We start from the raw sequence: 23,704 nt of genomic DNA, 5'->3' as shown, positions 1-23,704 counted from the left end.
ACTTAAACCTGACTAACCTAAGGAAAGCACACACATCCATACCAGAGGCGGGATTCGAACCTGCGACCGTAGCGGTCACACGGTGCCAGACTGTAGCGCCTAGAACCGCTCGGCCACCCTAAAATCCCAGGCCAGTAAAGCGCCTAGAACACATGAGTTAAGCAAATGCAGTAACTGTCTCAGTTTTGGCTGACGCCCGAGACAGTTCCTCAATTCAGCGCAGGTTCTAAAACATACACAGATAAAACAAGTTAAATTTTCATGGCAAGTGAATGACAGAGAGTATCCGAATTTCCAAATACAAGTGGTACATGTGACCGTACAGCTCAATCACACTGGCCTACAACTGCTTAGAAAAAGGTACGAATATTCAGAGAATAGAGTACACTAAAAAACTTAAATTAGAAAACTCACGCACCTACAGTGCAAAGCAAAACCGTCTTTCGAAAATGAAACCCTCGTACAACTAAATAAATATTTAGTCGACTTTTTACCGCCAGGTTGCTGATGCATATTAAAGACATCGGTCAAACCACAGCCAGTGGAATCATCTGAATAAGTTTATGACAAGAAGAACATACAGCACTTCGAACCTACTGCTTAGATGGTGCCCTGAGAATTTCAGCTAACACTTTATTCAAACACGAAATGTTGCTCACAATTGTTCCTTTATCAGGCTAAAGCCAATCACGGACGAAGGCAAAGGGAACACGCCAAAATCGAACTGCAGTACGTAGCCCATCAACACAATGGTAGGGCAAATCTCAACTCCCAAGTAGGCGAAAGCACGATCCGAAAGGTAAGCATCAGCCATTCTACTATGGCGAGCAGACCACCATGACTGCAAAGCACATGACGTGACTTTGTGGGAGACATAATCAAACAGCCAGTCCTCCGCTGACACTCCTGAGCTGAACTGCTGGCCACGTTTCCCCCAAAGCGTAGGTCAGTCAGTTTTCTCTACATATGACCCAAGATGCGAGTGGAGATTTGTAATTAAATATACTGAATGATTCGTCGTTAATATGGGTGGCTGCTCAACTGTGAACTGCAATAACCACTGCAAAAACAGTTTTTGCATATTTAAAATTCCAAGTAACCCACAACGAAAAAAAGTTTAGCCTTAAATAGCCACAGAGACGACTCTAAACCAGGACCTGGCGCTATATTGCATACTGTAAGTATATAGTAATAAAGGTAATTATAAACGTTAAACGAACTGTATAGAATTGTATTTCTTCTCCAGTCAACAACTGTAACAATTTTTCGATTCCTCAGATATTTTCTGAAAAGACAGAAATACACAGACCAAACAACATAATTTATTATTTTTCTGTGTCACAGTGTTACAGATATGACTTTTGTAAAGGCACTAGCTTTACTTGCTGCCCACCCAACAGAAGCAATGGTATCATATCCTGAGTAACTAACTAACCGACATTATAGGCGTTAATTCTACGGAAGCAGAATCTAATATTGAAACGTCCCCTTTGAACAATTGTACAGGACAGTGCTGAAGCTGACACACAATATTTTGTTAGCGCAACGCAATCTGACTTTCAATAATCCCTACAAAAGAATGGCCCTGACTAATATTAAACTATACCTTTCACAAATCACTTACCTCTCAAAAATCTTCGCTACTCAAGCTACTGCAATACAGCGAGCGCCACTACTGCCAGCTAAATAAAAGATTCAAACTATGGAAGGCACTAACTACTGATAGGGATAGTTAGCAAATGAAAGATATTAATAGAGAACAAACGGAAGGCACTAACTACTGATAGGGATAGTTAGCAAATGAAAGATATTAATAGAGAACAAACAATGTATTTACCTTGATAGTCATAATATATATAGCAGTTCATGACAAATTACGGAACTCCACCATCTCTCTCCCCACATCCACCACTGCTGGCGGCTCACCTCCAACTGCGCAACGCTATGCGCTGTTCACAGCCAGCTGCCTAACACTACAATGGCGAGTATTACAACAATGCAAAGCAGCCACAGACTGCACACAGCACAACCAGTGATTTTCATACAGAGGTGCCGTTACCAATAAGAACAGAGGTGGCGTTACCAATAAGAAAACCTAAACAGCCTACTTACAATATAACATAAACTAACGATCTTGAAGGTATGTGTGAGACATGCTTCAGTGCTTTTGTGGTACAGTAGGTGTGTTTGTTTTTGCAGTATGTTTCCAGGACCCCTATTACTTGCATATGTTACACCTGGATGGAAGGTAAAACTATAAAATTATTTGCTGATAATTGCATATCACTTCTTCACTGAGGTGCACTAACCTACCACGAAGTACAAAAATAATGAATACTTGTTAAAGGATAGATGAAATACACTCCTGGAAATGGAAAAAAGAACACATTGACACCGGTGTGTCAGACCCACCATACTTGCTCCGGACACTGCGAGAGGGCTGTACAAGCAATGATCACACGCACGGCACAGCGGACACACCAGGAACCGCGGTGTTGGCCGTCGAATGGCGCTAGCTGCGCAGCATTTGTGCACCGCCGCCGTCAGTGTCAGCCAGTTTGCCGTGGCATACGGAGCTCCATCGCAGTCTTTAACACTGGTAGCATGCCGCGACAGCGTGGACGTGAACCGTATGTGCAGTTGACGGACTTTGAGCGAGGGCGTATAGTGGGCATGCGGGAGGCCGGGTGGACGTACCGCCGAATTGCTCAACACGTGGGGCGTGAGGTCTCCACAGTACATCGATGTTGTCGCCAGTGGTCGGCGGAAGGTGCACGTGCCCGTCGACCTGGGACCGGACCGCAGCGACGCACGGATGCACGCCAAGACCGTAGGATCCTACGCAGTGCCGTAGGGGACCGCACCGCCACTTCCCAGCAAATTAGGGACACTGTTGGTCCTGGGGTATCGGCGACGACCATTCGCAACCGTCTCCATGAAGCTGGGCTACGGTCCCGCACACCGTTAGGCCGTCTTCCGCTCACGCCCCAACATCGTGCAGCCCGCCTCCAGTGGTGTCGCGACAGGCGTGAATGGAGGGACGAATGGAGACGTGTCGTCTTCAGCGATGAGAGTCGCTTCTGCCATGGTGCCAATGATGGTCGTATGCGTGTTTGGCGCCGTGCAGGTGAGCGCCACAATCAGGACTGCATCCGACCGAGGCACACAGGGCCAACACCCGGCATCATGGTGTGGGGAGCGATCTCCTACACTGGCCGTACACCACTGGTGATCGTCGAGGGGACACTGAATAGTCATCGAACCCATCGTTCTACCATTCCTAGACCGGCAAGGGAACTTGCTGTTCCAACAGGACAATGCACGTCCGCATGTATCCCGTGCCACCCAACGTGCTCTAGAAGGTGTAAGTCAACTACCCTGGCCAGCAAGATCTCCGGATCTGTCCCCCATTGAGCATGTTTGGGACTGGATGAAGCGTCGTCTCACGCGGTCTGCACGTCCAGCACGAACGCTGGTCCAACTGAGGCGCCAGGTGGAAATGGCATGGCAAGCCGTTCCACAGGACTACATCCAGCATCTCTACGATCGTCTCCATGGGAGAATAGCAGCCTGCATTGCTGCGAAAGGTGGATATACACTGTACTAGTGCCGACATTGTGCATGCTCTGTTGCCTGTGTCTATGTGCCTGTGGTTCTGTCAGTGTGATCATGTGATGTATCTGACTCCAGGAATGTGTCAATAAAGTTTCCCCTTCCTGGGACAATGAATTCACGGTGTTCTTATTTCAATTTCCAGGAGTGTATTTAATAAAAATTCATTTCAGGTTACCCTCCATTCAGAGAATGTTGCACGCAGCGACTGTTATTGACTTGTAAATGATAGATTTCAGCTATCAGTCGTCCTTTTCAAATTTTATTGGCAGATTTAGATTTCGGCTAGAAACTAGCCACTCTCAATGCACCATCCTTTTTGATCAATGCATGTAATGGCTGTTGGTCGGGCTTCATCCACAGTTCATTGAATAATTATTATTAAATGAACTGTGGATGAAGCCCGACCAACAAGCATTACATGCATTGATCAAAAATGATAGTGCATTGAGAATGGCTAGTTTCTAGCCGAAATCTAGATCTGCCAATAAAATTTCAAAAGGACGACTGATAGCTGATATTTATTATTTACAAAAAAAATTTCATTTCACTGTAATATGAAACTATAATTTTTCCACTTCAGTACAATAAAAATCCCGCATTTCTTAAAGTACCTATTTATGATTAAAAAGGAAACACTAGTTTTGCATATGCCTATATGTTGGCAAATGTTAATAAATAGGCACAGGGTGTGACTGCATAACAACCAAGTTTGACGACATCTAGGAAACGAGCTATACAGTTTCCGACCTCCTAAGACTAAGGAAGAGGTAGCCCATTTCGTTGGCATTGCTAACTCTTTCCGAAAATTTGTTCTGAAGTTTGCTGAGCTAGCCACTTTGTTAAACCTGTTGCGAAAGAAGGGTGAGCCATTTGTCTGGATGGGCAGTCATCAGGCTGTGTTTCATCCACTTAAGATCACTTTGAGTAATGCCCCCGTTCTGGTTGTTCCTGACTTCGATCAACCCTTCGTGGTCCAAACCGACGCCTCTAAATCGGGGATAGCCGAAGTGTTGCTTCAGGAGTAAGATCGCAAGCGGCAGTCCTTAACCTACGCCGCTAGGTGCCTGTCTCTAGCTGAGAAGACATACTCTGTTTATGAGTTCGAATCACTGGCTGTTCTCTTCACGGTATAAAAATTGAAATACTACCTCGAACACCAGGAATCCACACTGGAGATGGACAGCCAGGCCCTTAGCTGGGTTTGGGCTCGCCAGCGTAAAACTGGGCGTAATGCGAGGAGGCCCGACCAAATTTCCACCTGCCTCAATGTCCGCCACATTGGTGGTTTGATAACATTGTAGCAGACACTTTGAGCAGCATGTCTGAAGAGGTGAAGCTGGATTCTTCTCCCCATGATTGCGAGGTGATAAGAAGTCTTGTTAGTTCAGTGCTTACCGAACTTTCGGTATGGTCTGCTGGCCATGAGCAACTACAGGAGCATGACCCCACGTTGGGCTCCATTAGGGAGCATTTGAGAGTCCCTGGGTACAAAATGAGGAAGGCCTTTGTGGGCGCCGGGATGAAGAGCTTTTCAAATATAATTCTCTTGTGGGGGTGGGGGGTCATCTAACCATTAGCAAGATCCGTGAGTCCCTTACCTGAAATACTCTGTATCCTGATGTTAGCAAATGGGGAGTCAATGTTGGAAGTCCAAGATGGCTGAGCCACATTTCGATGGGCGTAGGGGGTTGCTTCAACCAGCGGGGTGGAAGTTCCCACTGACCCTGTTTTTGTTGATTACGTTGGTCCTCATCTGAAAACCCAAGTTAGGCAGTGCTGTATATTTATGGGGTTTGTAACACTAAAAATGCAGATAAAATACGTTCTGCACCAACCAAAGATTTTCGGCGTTTAATATCCGTTGTTCATTTGTACTGTACTTTAATTCTGAAGGTGTAACCTGTATTTAAAAAACTATATTTAATAAGTACTCGATGTAATGCTGTATTTATTTCTGACTGTATATAATTATGTAACTGTAATTATAATGAAAATATTGTAAATTGCTGGGTAACAGCCAAGGGTATTTTATTGAAATGTATCGATAGCAACAACGAAATGGTATTAGCGGTGTCGTAGTTTATCTATATGCATTAAGCAACATCGAAATGGTATTAAAGCGAAAAGCTGGGAAATCTAATAACTAAAGATACAGAACAAATTAAGAGTGCGCAATTTCATCTATTATGTATTTAGCTTAGCGAGTGACTTCTGCTGTCTTGGTATGTGTTTTATTGTTGTCATTTTAAAAGTACAATCAATTGCTCATTTGCTTAAAGTAAATTCAGTTAAAACTTTCAATAATCAAAAGTAAATTGCTTGCCTTTTTCTAAATTTTGCACTACGTTGCACTGAAGTTACTGAAAGTTATTTTCTTACATAACAAAAAGATAAGCCAGTCAGTTGTATAACCAATAATTTCATTTTACGTTACTATCAAAATTTAATATTTCAGAATAAGTAACTACAAACTCAATGTTGTCTGATTCAGTTTTTCCTCGTGAACTGCAGTGTTGCGGAGAAGCGTGACAACCATCTGTTACATCGCCAGTGATTATTGCTTAAATTTTTTTCACATTATCATTCTTACCTTCTGCAGAGTCATTGCCCTAGTGGGCTGACGACCGTTCAATTACCTTTTTTTTAGCTAATCACCGTTTTCTTTGTGTTATCAGTGATTTCTGTAGTAAATATTACGTGGTACCCTTTTTACCCACTGTGCGGTTCGTGAGCGATTGCTCTGTATTGTACCCATTTCAAAAGTATCATCAGTATTTAGCTTAAAATTACTTTAGAATCTTCCTTCAGAAGAATGTGTTGTACACTTTCCTCTAACTAACCTGTGTTATTTTCCTTCGGTAACGATAGCCTTACTCACTGTAAAATTTCTTTACGGATATGCGCCTACGGTCAGTTATGCCGCAATCCAGTTGGCAGATTAGGAAGGGGGAGGTTACAGGTTGACGGTTTTACTCGGTTCAGATGGCTGGTCCCATATAGTGGTATAACTACTGGACAAATTGTTAGGCATCTGAATAGGATATTCTCTTGGTTCAGTGCTCTGAAGGTCATTGCCAGCGATAATGCGCCTTGTTTCTCTTTGCAGGAATTTTGAAACTTCTATTTCTGACCACGACACCTTATTACTACAAGCTTCAATGGTGAGGTGGGTTAATAGTAACCTAAAGTCCTCTCTGATTGTTGTTCACCCTGAGGCTCAAACTAAATGGGATCTTTCTTTACCATGGCTCAACGTAACCTTCAATAATGCCAGACATGAGGTGCACAGAACTACCCCTGCTACACTCATGTTCTCCAATCCGTCTTATTTCCCTTTATCAAATATCTGGTTCATCACGATTTGTTGCCCGATGATGTTAGTTCTGAGTTAACCAAGGATAAATGGTGCAGAGCCAAGGCAAATATTCCAAGCGCCGTTAAAAGGGAAGCAGCGCATTATACCCGGGGCCAACGATAACTGTAGGTCGGGAACATAGTCTTTGTCAGAAATGTCTTTGTGAGAAATTTTGGAAGCAGAGACTTTGCAAGAAGTCTGAAAAACTGTCACCCTGCTTTGCGGGCCCATATAAGGCGTTGGAGATACCCACTCTGATCACGCTTAGCTGCCTCAAGAGGTGACTTAGTCTCCATTGAGAGTGCTGTCACCTCCTCCATCCCTCCTCGGGGCTCCTGTTTTGGGGAAAGAGTGTGAACCGTTGCATGATCGATAGCTTGTGGCATGTCTCCTGGAACACAATTTTTGACATGAAAGGGGCATGGCACGTTTGCTGCAAATGGTGCTGAGACCATTTTCCAGGAGGCATTGAGTGAAGCAACACAGACAGTGCAGGTCTGCAGGGTAACGGGCTGGCTGCTTACGCTACTGCCCATGTGACTTCCAAGTGATTATCCTCTGGACATGACGGATGTGCACCAGAAATGGGAATGGATTCATTATTATTTTGGCCAACTAGATTTGGAGCAGGGCGGTGGGTCATCGTCATCCACGCATTTGACGGTACCTGAGAGTTACTCCTTACTAGTTGTTCTTACTCATACCTTAGGTCCTTGTGCTATGCATGGCTCTGTTTAAAAAGAACAGCTCGATGTAGTAACAGAGTCGAGCCAGGCATGTGTGATTTCATGCCCTGCATCTATTTCAGTGTAGATAATAATTTGTAGCTGTGACCCTGCTGTCAAATAATCTATGCATTGGCTACAGCTGCAAGTTAATAAAATACCCAGAAATATGAAATAGAAGTTAAATGAATAATTTAATAACAAGGGTTCTATTCTAATGTCTGCAACTGATAGAGAATTATGTTGAATGACGTTATTCCAGAACGGACAACTCAAATAAACGAGTTAAAATACAGACAGAAAATACCCTTCTCATATGCAGTACAGTAACGCTGAGAGTGTTAGGAGAACGGTAACAAAATCCCCAAACTAAGTAGTCATCAAAGACACAGGAAACTACATTTTGCAATCACAATACACCTAATATTCACCAGCTCAAAACAGTTAAGAGTTCAATATGGTGATTTACAAATTATCACACAATACAAAGAATAGTATCTCATACTGTGTCTGTCCTCAGCTCTGTAATTCAAGTGGAAGAGGTTAGAATCCTATTCTGGAGCACATTCAGACCTCTTCAAGTATAAAGTCTCTTCAGAAGTTAACAAATGGTACTGGCCATTCAGCGCTCACAACGTAACACCTAAGTGGTGGAATCACGCACGTTACTGCAGGCAGGTCTGCCTTCTTCAATAAGTCGACATAAAGTGTTCAGAATCGCTCCCTTGTGATCTTCACCCAAAAAGTCACAGTCTCCATTTGACTCCCACAGGGTTCCACTAATATCCCCTTTTCCATTGGGTGAAGGTCATCCCCACCCAGAATACATCGTTTTAACGTGCTACTTTGACCACTTTTCAGACTAAATAATAAATTACAACAATATTTGAATAAATAAAAGTTATTAACATTCGATCAGATTCACGTCACTCACACATAAAGGACTGTTCGTAAGTAAATAAGCTAGTACTCTTGCACAAGTGCGCTCACTTTAAATGACAACGAATCGTCATTAAATGTTATTTAAAGAGCTATTTATGACTTCTTGACAGAATCATCTTTTGGTTCTCTGTTTAATCACTGAGTCCACTAATAAACGCGATTGATCACCTTTAAATTAAACCGTTTTTAATAGCACTTGCAGTCAACATTTTAATAATGTTACTGGCAAAATAGTAAACTGTTCATTCAATAAAGACACAAGTATGACAAAATGTGAGGCACTGATACTGTGTTCATTTACTGTGTAACTGTGGCGGACATGATGTTCTGACAAACATTTGCATAATGAAACATACAGAGGGGTCGAAAAAAATGTATCCACTGTTTAAAAGTCCATAACTGGCAAACTAATTGACGTAGTTGTCTCATCTTTGGTAGTGTAATAGTTCGTAGTTCCGGCAATCGCCACACAAGCGTTGTACATCCCACGATTGCTACAATCAATTAACGAGGACGACCCAGATTGCAGAACGGAGTACTGCTAGTGGTTTACCAACATGGTGCGCAACGATGAAAAGTTTGCAGAGATGATTGTGTGGTCCGATGAGGCACAGTAAAACTCAGTGGTACAGTTAATCGCCACAACTGCATCTACTGGGCGGCCGAAAATCCGAACGTCCATGTAGACAAAGGCGTGAATTTGCCAGGAATAAATGTGTGGTGTGGGTTGTGTTACCGAGGCTTGATTGGGCCATTCTTCGTTGACGGCAAAGTTACCGATGAGGTGTACCTTCAGAAGCTTCAGACATCAATTTTACCTGCCATCCGAAACTTGTATGGAGACGGAAGAGTTTACTTTCAACAAGATGGTGCCCCAGCCCACTACCAAAATCGTGTTAGGTCGTATCTCGACGACAATCTACCAGGAAGATGGATAGGCCGTAGAGGTGCTGTGGAGTATTCACCTCGTTCTCCAGACCTAACTCCTCTGGACTTTCACCTGTGTGAGGAACACTGAAGGACGTCGTTTATAGACAAAAGCCACGCACATTGGATGAACTTCGAGAATCCATCGTACATTCATGTGTAAATATCCAACTGAACACGTTGCAATCAGTAGTTCCTGCTGCAGTTCGGCGGCATCGTTTGTGTGTGGATGTTAATGGTGACCATTTCGAACACCTACAGTGATATCTTTGAGTTGGACTTTAAGCTACACTTTTACCAAAAGTGAGACAACTCCGTCAATTAGTTTTGCAAGTTATGGTTTTTAAAACAGTGGATACATTTTTTGGACCCCTCTGTACATAAAAGACGCCATAAATCAGTAAATTAAACACGTACAGATGAGAGGCTATCAGGATGATAGCTATAGCGCAATGCTGTTATCTGAGATACCGTTTGTTGAAACCACATAAAGGGATTAAAAATCGTTGTCAGAGATTCACTGTGGAAATATTCAGCCACTGTAAATTTTTAAGTTTTGTTGTTTTAAAGACACTGAAATTGCTGTTGTGTAATTCGATGCACCTCATTTTATGGCATGGCCGATGCATCCAGGTTTGCATTAATATTTGATTTTAAATTATCAAAGGCTCTTAAAGGGCTGTAAGAACCACCTTTCAGCTTGCCTCAAAGTCTACCAGTGCTGGAAGCAAAGCGGGACCTTTCAAGGGGTCGACGCATCGTCCAAATTCCTCATACCGGGATTTTCCCGTTTCTAATGGTGCTGCTAGTCTTTGTACCTGGACCCTCTGGTACCGGTCACTTTGCCGGAAGCCGGAAATGCCGCGGCGCACCCTAAGTCATGGGCCCGCTGGCATTCAGCAGTACAAAAATTTCGTCTTGCCTCGTACCAACACTTTTCCGCCTATTACCTCGCCTCAATACCCGTAACGTTACGGCACCTCCCTGCGTATCAAAATTTTTCTACGGTTTGTCACAGCACAACGACTTTGAATGCTCGGAGATCTACGTTTAGGTAGTTGCTTCGACGAGAAGACCACACTGCAGTTGTAAATATTCGATATTGCAGTGCCTATATTATTGTGAACTACGATGCAATGTTTCTTCGGACGTGCATGTAGGCTTGCACTGGTCGCGATAAGCGGGAAATACGGGTTTGATTCCCGGTCTGGCACAAGTTTTCAATTTCGTCATTCCATTATACAGCTGATGGTCCTCCATACTCGCAACTGCGAATACATTTCCCCGCCGTGAGCATGATAATTGTGACTGGTTCGGTTCCTGGCCACGTTTGTGTCTCGCTGCTTCTCTATCGGACTCGCTTCAGCCTCCTGTTGATCTTTCCCATTCCTGCGCATGGCCAGGAGATTTGAGGAGCCTACTGCCCTCCATGAACCATGGACCTTGCCGTTGGTGGGGAGGCTTTCGTACCTCAGCGATACAGATGACCGTACTGTAGGTGCAACCACAACGGAGGGGTATCTGTTGAGAGGCCAGACAAACGTGTGGTTCCTGAAGAGGGGCAGCAGCCTTTTCAGTAGTTGCAGGGGCAACAGTCTGGATATTGACTGATCTGGCCTTGTAACACTAACCAAAACGGCCTAGCTGTGCTGGTACTGCGAACGGCAGAAAGCAAGGGGAAACTACGGCCGTAATTTTTCCCGAGGGCGTGCAGCTTTACTGTATGGTTAAATGATGATGGCGTCCTCTTGGGTAAAATATTCCGGAGGTAAAATAGTCCCCCATTCGGATCTCCGGGTGGAGACTACTCAACAGGATGTCATTATCAGGACAAAGAAAAATGGCGTTCTACGGATCGGAGCGTGGAATGTCAGATCCCTTAATCGGGCAGGTAGGTTCGAAAATTTAAAAAGGGAAATGGATAGGTTAAAGTTAGATATAGTGGGAATTAGTGAAGTTCGGTGGCAGGAGGAACAAGACTTCTGGTCAGGTGACTACAGAGTTATAAACACAAAATCAAATAGGGGTAATGCAGGAGTAGGTTTAATAATGAATAGGAAAATAGGAATGCGGGTAAGCTACTACAAACAGCATAGTGAACGCATTATTGTGGCCAAGATAGATACAAAGCCCATGCCTAATACATTAGTACAAGTTTATATGCCAACTAGCTCTGCAGATGACGAACAAATTGAAGAAATGTGTGATGAAATAAGAGAAATTATTCAGATAGTGAAGGGCGACAAAAATTTAATAGTCATGGGTGACTGGAATTCGGTCGTAGGAAAAGGGAGAGAAGGAAACGTAGTAGGTGAATATGGATTGGGGCTAAGAAATGAAAGAGGAAGCCGCCTGGTAGAATTTTGCACAGAGCACAACTTATTCATAGCTAACACTTGGTTCAAGAATCATAAAAGAAGGCTGTATACATGGTAGAAGCCTGGAGAAACTGACGGGTTTCAGATAGATTATCTAATGGTAAGACAGAGATTTAGGAACCAGGTTTTAAGTTGTAAGACATTTCCAGGGGCAGATGTGGACTCCGACCGCAATCTATTGGTTATGTCCTGTAGATTAAAACTGAAGAAACTGCAAAAAGGTGGGAATTTAAGGAGATGGGACCTGGATAAACTGAAAGAACCAGAGGTCGTACAGAGTTTCAGGGAGAGCATAAGGGAACAATTGACAGGAACGGGGGAAAGAAATACAGTAGAAGAAGAATGGGTAGCTTTGAGGGATGAAGTAGTGAAGGCAGCAGAGGATCAAGTAGGTAAAAAGGCGAGGGCTAGTAGAAGTCCTTGGGTGACAGAAGAAATATTGAATGTAATTGATGAAAGGAGAAAATATAAAAATGCAGTAAATGAAGCAGGCAAAAAGGAATGCAAACGTCTCAAAAATGAGATCGACAGGAAGTGCAAAATGGCTAAACAGGGATGGCTAGTGGACAAATGTAAGGATGTAGAGGCTTATCTCACTAGGGGTAAAATAGATACTGCCTACAGGAAAATTAAAGAGACCTTAGGAGATAAGAGAACCACTTGCATGAACATCAAGAGCTCAGATGGAAACCCAGTTCTAAGCAAAGAAGGGAAAGCAGAAAGGTGGAAGGAGTATATAGAAGGTCTATACATGGGCGATGTACTTGAGAACAATATTATGGAAATGGAAGAGGATGTAGATGAAGATGAAATGGGAGATATGATACTGCGTGAAGAGTTTGACAGAGCACTGAAAGACCTGAGTCGAAACAAGGCCCCTGGAGTAGACAACATTCCATTGGAACTACTGACGGCCTTGGGAGAGCCAGTCCTGACAAAACTCTACCATCTGGTGAGCAAGATGTATGAAACAGGCGAAATACCCTCAGGCTTCAAGAAGAATATAATAATTCCAATCCCAAAGAAAGCAGGTGTTGACAGATGTGAAAATTACCGAACTATCAGTTTAATAAGTCACAGCCGCAAAATACTAACGCGAATTCTTTACAGAAGAATGGAAAAACTAGTAGAAGCCGACCTCGGGGATGGTCAGTTTGGATTCCGTAGAAATGTTGGAACACGTGAGGCAATACTGACCCTACGACTCATCTTAGATGCTAGATTAAGGAAGGGCAAACCTACGTTTCTAGCATTTGTAGACTTAGAGAAAGCTATTGACAATGTTGACTGGAATACTCTCTTTCAAATTCTGAAGGTGGCAGGGGTAAAATACAGGGAGCGAAAGGCTATTTACAATTTGTACAGAAACCAGATGGCAGTTATAAGAGTCGAGGGGCAAGAAAGGGAAGCAGTGGTTGGGAAGGGAGCGAGACAGGGCTGTAGCCTATCTCCGATGTTATTCAATCTGTATATTGAGCAAGCAGTGAAGGAAACAAAAGAAAAATTCGGAGTAGGCATTAAAATCCATGGAGAAGAATTAAAAACTTTGAGGTCCGCCGATGACATTGTAATTGTATCAGAGACAGCAAAGGACTTGGAAGAGCAGTTGAACGGAATGGATAGTGTCTTGAAAGGAGGATATAAGATGAACATCAAGAAAAGCAAAACGAGGCTAATGGAATGTAGTCGAATTAAGTCGGGTGATGCTGAGGGAATTAGATTAGGAAATGAGACAATGTAGTAAAGGAGTTTTGCTATTTGGGCAGCAAAATAACTGAGGATGATCGAAATACAGAGGATATAAAATGTATACTGGCAATGGCAAGGAAAGCATTTCTGAAGAAGAGAAATTTGTTAACATCGAGTATAGATTTAAGTGTGAGGAAGTCATTTCTGAAAGTATTTGTATGGAGTGTAGCCATGTATGGAAGTGAAACATGGACGATAAATAGTTTTGACAAGAAGAGAATAGAAGCTTTTGAAATGTGGTGCTACAGAAGAATGCTGAAGATTAGATGGGTAGATCACATAACTAATGAGGAAGTATTGAATAGGATTGGGGAGAAGATTGTGGCACAACTTGACTATATGAAGGGATCGGTTGGTAGGGCATGTTCTGAGGCATCAAGGGATCACCAATTCAGTATTGGAGGGCAGCGTGGAGGGTAAAAATCGTAGAGTGAGACCACTAAGCAGATTCAGAAGGGTGTAGGTTGCGGTATGTACTGGGAGATGAAGAGCCTCGTACAGGGTAGAGTAGCATGGAGAGCTGCATCAAACCAGTCTCAGGACTGAAGATCACAACAACAACAACCGTTCGTATAAAAACGCAAGTGTTTCAATTTGGTAATTGTTACAGAGTTGTGATTTTATTGTGTTTTATATCATTGGGGTTTTGAACTACTTGGTGTTATGTAATTTTTTTGTCAATGTTTCTTTGCCTGGTACGTTGTGCAATAAATCTCCAACCCTTTCTTTAATTTCTTTTTATCCTGCAATCTTATGGGTCTTACGGCGGCCAATCTTGTTCCATGTATCTGGTGGATTACACTTCCAAGCCAAGTTTGTGTTTAACGCATGTGAAGTTCACTATCCAACAGCTCGCCTCTCCCTTCCATTTACGTTTTCCCGTACGGCGCTAAGGTTAAGTATTTACCGTTTCGTCTCGTGGCGTGATTTGAATCTGAACCCGCGTTGGCCACTGAACTTCTTTACAATGTTACTTTAAATCCGTCTTGATTGCAAATTTTTTTTATTATTCATATGACCGGTTTCGGTTCATTCAGAACCATCTTCAGATCTGATATGTAAGTTACAGGAGTAACCCGTCCAATTCAGCAACTTTCACATGCTACGTCACCGTGACGTAGCATGTGAAAGTTGCTGAATTGGACGGGTTACTCCTGTAACTTAAATATCAGATCTGAAGATGGTTCTGAATGAACCGAAACCAGTCATATGAATAATAAAAAAAAATTTGCAATCAAGACGGATTTAAAGTAACATTATAAAATCACTGATTGCTGTTATCCCATAAGACATTATGTCTGTTTTTGCGAACTTCTTTACAATCAGGTGCTTGCCTTGGCCAATTACGTTATTACCTGTTAGCGACATATCCCATCGGTTTTGCCTACGCTGCCAGTTTGAAATCTGCTCACTTAAGTTTTTACTTGTTTTACTGAAAAGTTACTTCTCAGTTCATCCGGCCATCACTGTATGTCGTGCCTTGGGGAGTGTGCCCACTGGTTGCATAGAAGTAGAGGAGTGTGGTGGGAAGCATATCGGGCTCGCCCTAAGTAATTTCGGGGCTGTTCGTCCGGATCACATTGCCTGGCGTGTTGGGGTTTCATATCAAGCAGCCTTTATTGTTTTTCTTTCCTTTTAATGAGCTCCTTTTAGGTAAACATAAAGTACCTGTTGTACACTCCTGGAAATGGAAAAAAGAACACATTGACACCGGTGTGTCAGACCCACCATACTTGCTCCGGACACTGCGAGAGGGCTGTACAAGCAATGATCACACGCACGGCACAGCGGACACACCAGGAACCGCGGTGTTGGCCGTCGAATGGCGCTAGCTGCGCAGCATTTGTGCACCGCCGCCGTCAGTGTCAGCCAGTTTGCCGTGGCATACGGAGCTCCATCGCAGTCTTTAACACTGGTAGCATGCCGCGACAGCGTGGACGTGAACCGTATGTGCAGTTGACGGACTTTGAGCGAGGGCGTATAGTGGGCATGCGGGAGGCCGGGTGGACGTACCGCCGAATTGCTCAACACGTGGGGCGTGAGGTCTCCACAGTACATCGATGTTGTCGCCAGTGGTCGGCGGAAGGTGCACGTGCCCGTCGACCTGGGACCGGACCGCAGCGACGCACGGATGCACGCCAAGACCGTAGGATCCTACGCAGTGCCGTAGGGGACCGCACCGCCACTTCCCAGCAAATTAGGGACACTGTTGCTCCTGGGGTATCGGCGAGGACCATTCGCAACCGTGTCCATGAAGCTGGGCTACGGTCCCGCACACCGTTAGGCCGTCTTCCGCTCACGCCCCAACATCGTGCAGCCCGCCTCCAGTGGTGTCGCGACAGGCGTGAATGGAGGGACGAATGGAGACGTGTCGTCTTCAGCGATGAGAGTCGCTTCTGCCTTGGTGCCAATGATGGTCGTATGCGTGTTTGGCGCCGTGCAGGTGAGCGCCACAATCAGGACTGCATACGACCGAGGCACACAGGGCCAACACCCGGCATCATGGTGTGGGGAGCAATCTCCTACACTGGCCGTACACCACTGGTGATCGTCGAGGGGACACTGAATAGTGCACGGTACATCCAAACCGTCATCGAACCCATCGTGCTACCATTCCTAGACCGGTAAGGGAACTTGCTGTTCCAACAGGACAATGCACGTCCGCATGTATCCCGTGCCACCCAACGTGCTCTAGAAGGTGTAAGTCAACTACCCTGGCCAGCAAGATCTCCGGATCTGTCCTCCATTGAGCATGTTTGGGACTGGATGAAGCGTCGTCTCACGCGGTCTGCACGTCCAGCACGAACGCTGGTCCAACTGAGGCGCCAGGTGGAAATGGCATGGCAAGCCGTTCCACAGGACTACATCCAGCATCTCTACGATCGTCTCCATGGGAGAATAGCAGCCTGCATTGCTGCGAAAGGTGGATATACACTGTACTAGTGCCGACATTGTGCATGCTCTGTTGCCTGTGTCTATGTGCCTGTGGTTCTGTCAGTGTGATCATGTGATGTGTCTGACCCCAGGAATGTGTCAATAAAGTTTCCCCTTCCTGGGACAATGAATTCACGGTGTTCTTATTTCAATTTCCAGGTGTGTATTTTAGTCAGACATATTGTAAAGGTGTTTATTGAATGCCTGTTTCGAATACTGTTTACCTACCATGTTATACCGGGTGATCGGAAAGTCAGTATAAATTTGAAAACTGAAGAAACCACGGAATAATGTCGATAGAGAGGTACAAATTGACACACATGCTTGGAATGACATGGGGTTTTACTAGAATAAAAAAAAAAAATACAAAAGTTCAAAAAATGTCCGATAGATGGCGCTTCATCTGAGCAGAATAGCAATAATTAGTATAACAATGTAAGACAAAGCAAAGATGATGTTCTTTACAGGAAATGCTCAATATGTTCACCATCATTCCCCAACAATAGCTGTAGTCGAGAACTAATGTAGTGAACAGCACTGTAAAGCATGTCCGGAGTTATGGTGAGGCACTGGCGTCGGATGTTGTCTTTCAGCATCCCTAGAAATGTCGGTCGATCACGATACACTTGCGACTTCAGGCAACCCCAAAGCCAATAATCGCACGGACTGAGGTCTGGGGACCTGGGAGGCCAAGCGCGACGAAAGTGGCGGCTGAGCACACGATCATCACCAAACGACGCGCGTGAGAGATCTTACACCCGTCTAGCAATATGGGGTGGAGCGCCATCCTGCATTTTGGTTATAATAAAAGCCCATGTCATTCCAAGAATGTGTGTCAATTTTTACCTCTCTATCTACATTATTCCGTGGTTTATTAAGTTTTCAAATTTATACTGACTTTTTGATCACCCAGTACTTGTTGTTTGGGAAATCTTGGGTTTTGTATTGCATCGTTTATTCTTTTAAAACGAAGAAAAGAACATTTGAGGAGATTGTTTTATCAGTTATCAGTAACTGTTCTTAAATTCATCTTGAGTGTTATTAAACCGCATCAGCTGTATTTAGGTCTTTATTATTGGGTCACTACCGGTTGCGTGGCACTAAGAGCCACATCTCCAGGTGGACACATAATACCCAAAATGATTACCCATAGCTGGTTTGCCCCACCTACAAGGTCTCTGTTTTTAAATTGTTTTATCTAATTAGATATTTTATCTTAATATGTCAAGGTCCTGTTCTCCCAACTGGTAGAGTTAGTTTTCCTGAGGGGTGTTCGTAAAAACCTTGATACGAGTGATGTTCAGTCTTTATTTTGCTCTGTCCTTTCAACCCCAGGAAACCTTATGCCAGTAGTGCAAACCAATTATTACTTACTTTTGCTTTTAGTAATAATATTTTTTATCGTGTATACGCATAGTGACTTTATATGATTTTGCAGTTTTGTTTCATTGATACCTTTCCAGTGTAGGTATTAAAGTGCAGTAATATAACCCAAATATCTGAATTTTTCCACTTGAGAGATTTTCTCGAATCTGACTGACTGCTGAATCTAGATCTGACACCTTCTGCATATTGCGTATTCTCATGTGACACACGGGGTCCAGTTTCTTGTTCTTATTTCATGTAGCTGTTCTACGGACTTAATTGATTCTTTTCTATGTGTGGCGATGTTTACTTTCTGTACCATTGTTCCTTCATCCTTTCCTGTTCCAGTCGCGAATGATTCACTGGAAGCACAAGTGTTGTTAGGAAGCCGTATGAGCTCGAATATCTCTTACTTTACATTCATGATCTTTTCACGAGATGTGTGTAGGAGGAATCACAATATAGGTTGGCTCTTCTGGGAACGGGTGCTCTAGCAAGTGCAGCAGTTGACCATACCGTGATGCAGAGCGCATCTCCTGCAACATCTGCAGCTGGAGAAAGATGTGCTCTCGGTTAAGAAGTCTGTAACCAAAGCTACCGTTATTCTTTGAATCTTCCCAGTTTTGTAGGTATACCACGAATAAGTGTTTTGCAAACTATCTCCATAACCACTCGCAGAATAAAGACTTATCGAAATACTTGACTGACCACGGTTTCGGTACGTCGATATACATCTTTATCACAAGCAAAAATACACCTGAACAACAATACACCTTCATTAGCAAATAAATTTATCAACTTAACTAAGATAAAAAAAACAACACTTATAGCTTTAAGTCATCATGAAAAATTACGAGCACAAAAACATTTAGTCGCTTACTAAAATCACGTCCTGCAGTGGAGATGCATAAAACAATCGTGCCAAAGGCGTCGTCACTAGCTAAAATTAAATTATCACCTCCATCTGTACAGCATAATTATAAAGAGATGATCAATGTGAACACGGCATATCATGAGTACTAAGGCTGTGAACTATCGTGAGGAGGGTATGTAAGGACTGGTGCAGACAATTTCACCGAGAGAGGGCACTTGTGGTCTACGCGAGACACTCGCGCACGTTAAAACACCGGGATACATACTGATGCACATCAAAATTTTAAGGCTTGTGCTAATTTAAACTCTCTGTCTTAATAAATAAAACATATCAGAACCATTTAAAACACCCGCATGCAACAGAAAATCTGAACATCAATTAGCCTGTGTCCTAGTGTCAAGCAGGTCAAGCTTGCGCTAAGGAGCATATCCCACGAGAGAGGGCACTAGTATTACGCGCGAGAATCTCGCGCAAAATTAAAGGCTAGGATTCATACTAACGAAAACGAACAAAATCTTGTAGAAAATCGAAACCATCTGACGTCATGAATAAGAGGCGTAACACAATCATTTAAACCACACATACACAACGAAAACCACGATCAACGATCATCAAAAATACGTAATATCCCAACAAGACAGGAAAGGAGCATCTCACCAGCATAAACAGACAAGAAAACTAGCCTCTAGTCAGCCCAGACTATATTACGTTAAAGCAAGAAGGGGTTTGAAACTATCAAAAAAAATTTGTTTCTAAGCTGCACCTGTTCGTTGAGACTAAACCAATCTTTTCGAGACATGCTTGAAAATTTATATTTCCTCGTACAGGTCCAGTTTGTAACCCTTACTCACTTCGTGTAGCAATTCTACGTCATCCAGTTTAGATGGCGTATGTTGTAAGAGTAATAGATGTTCAGCAAACGTGGAATTGTACACGTTTTCCCCATTTTTACCTAGCATCTTTCTTTACATAGTATTTCACTGGGTCTACCCTTCCGTCCAAGGTAATAGTTGGGGCAGTCCTTACAAGTAATTTTGTAAACTCCGGATTTAATGCCAATTTCTTACCGTGCCCCAATAATATGAAACAAAAATTTTTTGGATTATTTCAAGCCCCTTCTTGCTCTAACGTAATATAGTTTTTTTTTTTTTTTTTTTTTTACTTTATTGTTATTTTAAAACCTGTACAATTCAGGTAGGCTGGCAGCGGCACACTACGCCGCTCTTCAGCCATAGCGTTTTACAAGAGTATAAAACATGGTGAATAACAATGTACAAAGTGACGGGCAAAAGAGAGAGGTCACAGAGACATAAAAAAAAAAAAAAAACACGGAGTCGTTCACATGTGACGATAACAACACGGAAAACACGTCGGCACGGCGCACAAAACACTGGTGAGTCCGACGGCACAAGTGAACGTAGGAGTGGGATGGCGGACACCAAAAACACTATATGACGTCACACACACGAAGCACAAAAGGCGACGATCTCCGGCGCGCGAATGTTCACTATACGTGTGCGAGTCCGGGGACCTGCCAAGAGAGGAGGAGGAGGAAGGGGAGTGGGAGAGCGAGAGGGGAGAGCAGAGATGCCACGGGCAGGGGAGATAGGGGGGAGGGAGGAAGGGGGAGAGGAAGCCCGGGGGAAGAGGGGGAAGGGAGGGGACAGGGAGATGGAAAAAGAAGGGAAGAGAAGAGAAGGGAGGGAGGGTGCCGAAAGGAAAGGACACGGGAAGTGGGGGGTGGGGCAGGGTCAAAGTTGATAGGAGGGGTAGATGGAGGGGACGAGGACATCATCAGGGAGAGGGAGCTGGCGGAAGCCACCTTGGGAGAGGGTATGGAGGGTGGAGAGATGGAGACCGGGTGGGACGTGCGAATACAGGCGCGGCAGCGGGCGGGGGTGGGAGAGGAGCGAGGAAACGAGCGGGTGAGGAGGATCAAGTTTACGTGAGGTGTACAGGATACGTATCCTTTCAAGGAAAAGGAGGAGGTGGGGGAAGGGGATGAGATCATACAGGATCCGTGTGGGGGAGGGGAGACGGATGCGATAGGCAAGGCGGAGAGCATGGCGTTCAAGGATTTGGAGGGATTTATAGAAGGTAGGGGGGGCGGAGATCCAGGCTGGATGGGCGTAACAAAGGATAGGGCGGATGATGGATTTATAGGTGTGGAGGATTGTGGAGGGGTCCAGACCCCACGTGCGGCCGGAAAGGAGCTTGAGGAGACGGAGTCGGGAACGTGCCTTGGCTTGGATTGTCTGGAGATGGGGAGTCCAGGAGAGGCGACGGTCGAGGGTGACGCCAAGGTACTTAAGGGTGGGAGTGAAGGCGATAGGACGGCCATAGACGGTGAGATAGAAATCAAGGAGGCGGAAGGAAGGGGTGGTTTTGCCTACAATGATCGCCTGGGTTTTGGAGGGATTGACCTTGAGCAACCACTGGTTGCACCAAGCGGTGAACCGGTCAAGATGGGATTGGAGAAGGCGTTGGGAGCGTTGCAGGGTGGGGGCAAGGGCGAGGAAGGCGGTGTCATCGGCAAACTGGAGAAGGTGGACGGGGGGCGACGGCGGCGGCATGTCCGCCGTGTACAAAAGGTACAGAAGGGGGGAGAGGACGGAGCCTTGGGGCACACCGGCGGAGGGGAAAAAGGTGTAGGAATCAGTGTTATGGATGGTGACATAGGAAGGACGGCGGGAGAGAAAGGAACCGATCAGACGGACGTAGTTAATGGGAAGGGCAAAGGTTTGGAGCTTGAAGAGGAGACCGGAATGCCAGACGCGGTCATAAGCGCGTTCGAGGTCAAGTGAGAGGAAGATGGCGGAGCGACGGGAATTAAGCTGTTCGGAAAGGAGATGAGTGAGGTGAAGGAGAAGATCGTCGGAAGAGAAGGATGGCCGAAAGCCACACTGGGTGACGGGAAGGAGGCGGTGCTGGCGGAGATGCTGGTGGATGCGGCGGGTGAGGATAGATTCTAGGACCTTGCTGAAGACCGAGGTAAGGCTGATGGGACGGTAGGAGGAGACGGCGGACGGCGGTTTGCCAGGTTTAAGGAACATGAGGATACGGGAGGTTTTCCACAGGTCGGGGTAGTAACCGGTGGACAGGACTACATTGTAGAGCCTGGCCAGGGTGGAGAGGAAAGAGACAGGAGCTTCACGAAGGTGACGGTAGGTGGCACGATCGTGACCAGGAGCGGTGTTGCGTTTTGTGCGGAGTGTAGCAATGAGATCCTGTGTAGCGATAGGGGCATTGAGTTCCGTGTGTGTAATGTTGTCCAAGTACTGGAAGCCAGGAGCGAGGGGAGGGGAAGAGGTGTCAGTTCGATCGCGGATATCTGGGAAGAGGGAGTAATCGAACTGGGGATCATCGGGGACAGAAAATACATCGGAGAGGTAGGAGGCAAAGTGATTGGCCTTACTAAGGGAGTCAGGGAAAGGGTGATCATCATGGAGAAGAGGATAATAGGGGGAGGGTTTAGTTCCGGTAAGGCGACGGAAGGCCGACCAGAACTTGGACGAGTTGATTGGTAGGGTTGCATTTAAACGGGTGCATGTCTGTCGCCAGTCCCGGCGTTTCTTAGCCGCGAGCAAATTACGAACGTGTCGCTGGAGTTGCCGGTGGCGTCGTAGTGTGTCCGGGTCACGCGTGCGGAGGAAGGCACGGTAGAGACGACGGGATTCACGGAGGAGGAGAACGGCCTGTGGGGGTAAGGTAGGACGGTGGGGGTGGATGGCGACAGTAGGAACGTGGGCCTCCACGGCCTCAGACAAGGTCCGCTGGAGAAAGGAGGCGGCATGGGTGACATCGTCAGGGTGGTGGTAGGTGAGAGGGTGGCTATCGACCTGGGTGGAAAGGGTATCCCGGTAGGCATTCCAGTCGGCTCGGGAATAGTCGTGGACATACTTAGGGGGAGGGTCAGTACGAGGGTCGGGGCGAGGGCGACGACCGTCTGAAACGGTGAGGAGGACAGGGAGATGGTCGCTACCAATAGGCTCCAGGACATCCACCGTGATGCGGCCAAGGAGGTTGGGGGAGGAGAGGATAACATCAGGAGTGGAGTTGGATTCAGGACGGGTATGCCGGGGGATGGGGACGAGGTCACCTTGAAGGGTGGAGAGGAACCGATGCCATCGCCGTAACTGGGCAGCGGAACGACTATGGATGTTGAGGTCGGCGGCGATCACGTAGGAGGAAAAGGTACGATCGACGTGGGAGAGGAAGTCGAAGGGAATAGGAGCGTTGGGGCGGACATAGATGGTGGCGCAGGTAACGGTAAGGCCGGGGAAGAAGAGACTAAGGATCAGGTGTTCGGTGGGGTCGGGAAGGAGAGGTTGGAGCCGAACGGGGATCTGGCGGTGGTGACCAATGGCAACTCCGCCACGCGCAATCGGGAGGGGATTATCGGAGCGGTGGAGGAGGTAGGGCGAAGTGTGGACTGTGTGGTGGGGTTGCAGGAAGGTTTCATTGAGGAGGAAGGCATCCACGCGGTGGGTGGCAAGGGTGTGCAGGAACAGGTTTTTGTTGGCGGGAAGGGAGCGTATGTTGTTGAAAAGGATACGTTGCTGTCGCGCCATGACTGGGATTTAAACGAGGGTGTCAAGACGGGAGAAGGTGAAATGGGCCTGGTTGTTGGAGTAGGTGGCGTACATCTTGAGTTGGAAGATGGAACGGGCAGCAAGGGAGATCTGCTGGAGGGTGTGAGGGCGCTGAAAGGGATGAACATTCTGGAGGACGATGGTGAGGAACCTGATGATGTCCTCAGCGGTGGGTGGGGGACGAAGGGAATTGCCAGGAGGGGTGGGGGCGTCCAGAGGACGGACAGGTACGGTGAGTTCAGGAGTGG

This window comes from Schistocerca serialis, chromosome 8 (genome assembly GCF_023864345.2).
Source record: "Schistocerca serialis cubense isolate TAMUIC-IGC-003099 chromosome 8, iqSchSeri2.2, whole genome shotgun sequence".
In the NCBI taxonomy this organism is placed as follows: Eukaryota; Metazoa; Arthropoda; class Insecta; order Orthoptera; family Acrididae; genus Schistocerca; species Schistocerca serialis.
This window is presented reverse-complemented; position numbering follows the sequence as displayed.